At 35.6% G+C, this 4,321-nt stretch overlaps 1 pseudogene; it reads left to right on the forward strand.

Annotated features, from left to right (window-relative positions):
* Nucleotides 1–1,809: 1,809 nt before the first annotated feature.
* LOC109808259 (ethylene-responsive transcription factor ERF014 pseudogene) lies at nt 1,810–4,048 on the forward strand (annotated as a pseudogene).
* The last annotated feature ends 273 nt before the right edge of the window (nt 4,049–4,321 follow it).

The raw sequence follows: 4,321 nt of genomic DNA on the forward strand, positions 1-4,321 counted from the left end.
CTTTGAGTCGTACGAATGGAAATACCATTCAAAACCTTAATAAACTAAAAAGCAAGGAAAAACGCCCCTTACATTTTGCTTTAATTGGTTTTATATTTTTCATTCTCACATAAAGCGATGCTGGACAATTAGATTAGGTAAGTGTATAAATTTGATTTACATTGCAATCATATGATAAAATTAGAAAAGCAAGAGTAAAAGTATAGATACGGATGGCATTAGTCAAAAGTATAAATATAATACAAGTAAGGAAGGATAAAAAGGAGTGAAAAAGTCAAGTTATGCAGGCGTTAGCATGATCTAGAGCAAGTAAGCATCGTTATAATACCGTTGAGTCGAGGATGTTACGCTTTTATTTTATTATATTGTTTTGTAGTATAGAAAGAGAAAAGGATAACAGACATAGGCCACAGTTGATTAGGAAAGGAGGGTCCATGACGCGGTTTTGCAGCTGAGTACAGAGAAGCAACAGCTGTTAGGTTGCATATGCAAATGGGTTCACTATTGAACTGCGCGTCGAGCATTGTGTGTATATATATTTTACCTTCCAACTTTTTGTGCATAACAGCTTTAGTTCAAATCCTTGTCAAGCTTCAGCACCTGGAAGCTACCTCTAACTTAAAGAGAATCCAATGTGTCTCTCTCGATCTCTACATACAATATTAATGTAAAAATATTAACGTACAATCACATGTAACAATATCACCTTCCTAAAATAGTTAGTACAACTTAAGATAACATATAATAATATATATTATTAAGTATATATATATTCATTTGAAACTTTTATACTGTATGTATGACAATTTATGTAAACAAATGTTTATTTAATAAATAATAAATAAAAAAGTCTTGTTAAAGCCCTTACTTTTTTGAGTTTAGTGCAAGATTTATAAACAGAAAAAATGGGTGTCATCAGGGAAAGATGAAGACTTATTCCCAAGTCAGAGCTAAAACAGCAGGAAGATTAATGTACTTTATTTTATTGTTTCTGATTGGTTTATAGGATTCGTGTTTAATGCACCCATGGATTGCCCACCTTCAACCATAGGTGGTGTTTGAAAATTTTGTAATTTGTCCCTAGTCATTTGAGTTGTATTAACTACCCTGCCAAGTTATCAACCAAAAAGTCGTATCACATTTTATTTTGTACTGTCGTAGAATAAATTTTCCTTGACCTTCAGTATCCCAAAACTATCATTCTGCGACGACTAAATCAAAACTCTCCTAGAAGAACATCAAATTTTAATGCACAGGAAGCAAGCTCATACATAACAAGTGATAAAAAAATGTGCTAAAAGAACAGTACTTGACTGTTGATGCTAAATGGTAATTTTGTCTAGTTAGATTAACGATTTAGAGTAGTTGATTTGATCCTTCATGCCAACAGTGGATGATATTCAACCTATGGTCATAATTTGGTGCTAGTGTGAGTTTAGTTCAGCTTAAAAATATAATTATTTGTTAGGATATATCTTTGGTTGAGAGTTTAGAAAAAATAATTTTCTCAAGAAAAAAAGGTTACCAAACAAGTTAGTCTATTAAGACATTAAGTCAGTATTCGACTATTTTCATTTCAAGCTTAACTACATATGGTAGCATAAGCATATTTTACCCATACAAGGAAGCTTCATTAAGAAAGGACAGAAAAGTAATTTTAAGAACCAAGTTGTCCGTATTAAATTGAAATAAACTGAAAACCATCTGGCAACAATGTCGTATATTGACTACCGAGGATTTGCTTGTTGCTAACTTGAGACGCAAGCCTCTTTATGGCTCTATCAGTATCTATCTATAAATAATGGACCTCTTCTTCCCTACATTCAGTCATTCACTTCCAATCTGATTCTTTTCCCCACTTTCATAACAGCAAGAAGAGAGAGAGAGAGAAAAAAAAAACTAGAACTCAACAAAAAGAGCAAGAGAGACACCCCAGAAACACGTACCCTCAAAGAAAGAACCACTCTTCAACATTTTCTATTCACTAAAGAAGGATCTTTGCACTTGCAGCCATCCGTCATGGTTAAGTCAGAGCACAAGATCAAATCGGAACCATCAAAGGCAATGCAATCTTTATCCTCATCATCAGCATCATCGTCAGATTCAGATAGCAAGAATAAGAAGTACAAGGGAGTGAGAATGAGGAGCTGGGGGTCATGGGTGTCAGAGATTAGAGCACCAAACTAGAAAACAAGAATATGGCTTGGCTCTTATTCAACCCCAGAAGCTGCAGCAAGAGCCTATGATGCTGCACTTCTATGCCTTAAAGGCTCCTCAGCAAATCTTAACTTCCCTTCAAGCTCTTCACAATATATTCTAGGAGATGCTGCCATGTCTCCCAAATCAATCCAAAGAGTTGCTGCAGCAGCTGCAAATAGTTTCATTAACAATGCCACCATTCCCCCTTCACCAACTCCTCCATCAACCTCATCATCATCATCATTGGTCTCATCCCCCTCAGTGGCTTCTTCTCCCTCGGATCAAATGGATGATGAAGCCTCACTAATATCATCCTTTGAGGCCTACACTAGTTCTGATCAAGCAAATGAATCAGTGGCTGTGATGGAACCTTGGTACACCTTTGCTGATGATCTTCAATCACCCAAGTATCTTGATCAGATGTTAAGTGGTGCTTTCTTTGATGCTGATTCGTCTCATCTGCTTGATGATCTATACGAAGAAAGCGACATTCGTTTGTGGAGCTTCTGTTGAGAAAAACTCGAGCCAACTCCAATGTTTCCCTTTTCTCAAAAATTCAATTTGTTTGTCTTCAGTGGTATAACTTGAAGATGTTATTCATTATGACCATATTAAAATTTGTATGCCATATGCTACATAGCAGCGCATATTAGATGAAATTCATAGAGATAAGACATTTTTTTGGCATCTCTTATGTGGATTTCTACGAGTTTGAAATTATGTATTATTGATGCAAAGCTTGTTATGCCAATGCCATGAATGGTTTCCCATGTGTCACAGAATAAAGAGAGGAAAAAAACATGTAGTCATCAATATCCTTGGTTATAAGCAATTCCTTTCACTATTTTTTAATGTAAGGAAGCTTTTGTTATTGATTATCTTTGGGGAGGCGTTTGTTGCATGGGAAGGTATCAGAGATGCTTATTTCCAATTCAGTGAGAATAGGGAACCATGTACAGAGCGTGGTAAATTGAAACCATTGGAAAAAGTGTGTCTTTTCTAAGTATTGTCTGCTCTCTAGTGTGCCAAAAGAACAAAGAGTGTTCCCTTGTTTTAATGTGGAAGTTTGGAATTTTATACCTTATTTTTCTCTTAGATGGAAATAAATCCTGGTTAATTTCCAGTTTATGCATAGATGGATTGGATAGCCTAGTGCATAGTGGTCGATTTTGTACTACTTCGAGAGCTGTTACCCTCCCTCTCCCTCCTATAGTTTTGGGGTAGAATTTGGGAATGCTTTTAAATAATTGAGTTGATGAAGGGAAAATAATAATGTAATTGCAAATCAACGATGATTTGATTGTATGATGATTCCTCAATTTCTATTGTTTTTTAATTGGGCCAACTTTGTTTGCCTTTAGTAGCATATGATATCTAGCGAAAAAGAAAACTTCTAGTCATGCCTGTCGATGCGAGCAACTCTTTATTTTGTATTTCATGTTAGTGTAACGTGTCCAGAATATTATATGCAAGATCATATTCTTTACACAATAAGAAGGCTAGACAAACTTTGACGCTTTTTGGCCAACTTTTGATCCGGATCACATGTCCGAACCGAATCAGCAGACATGACCCGTCCTTTTGTGAAATGGGTGAAGGCATGGGATGCCATTCTCTCTTGTTCTTTTTACATTGCATCTAACTAGTCTCAACTCAACATGGACAAAGAGGCAATGGGAGCATAGAAGAAAGCTTTTGCTTTTGGTATTACTTGTTCACCAATACGCAGGAAGAAGGGCAGGGGATCTACCCTTTCCCTTGACACCTTAATTTGTTTCTCTGCAATCTGCATGTACATGTACATATTCTTGAGCCTACATAGCATTATGTCCCTAAGGCATCAATTTAATTTAGCTTATTCTCTATTTTATGCACCTGAAAATGATATAACTAAATAACAATCTAAATGTTACGTTTTGAGACACAGCATGTGAGTGTCCTTATTTTGGCCATCAGCATGTGAGCTTAATGTGTCAATCAGTACGCGATTATAAATTTATAATACATTTTGTAAATAGTTGTTTTGTTTGATATCAACAAGCGATTGCCTTGCTAGATGCACTATTAATCAAGCTTGTTATATATTTTTCTTAACCAATTAATTATGTACCTGGACGAGGAC

This window comes from Cajanus cajan, chromosome 6, assembly GCF_000230855.2.
Source record: "Cajanus cajan strain Asha chromosome 6, NIPB_CcT2T_4, whole genome shotgun sequence".
Lineage (NCBI taxonomy): Eukaryota > Viridiplantae > Streptophyta > Magnoliopsida > Fabales > Fabaceae > Cajanus > Cajanus cajan.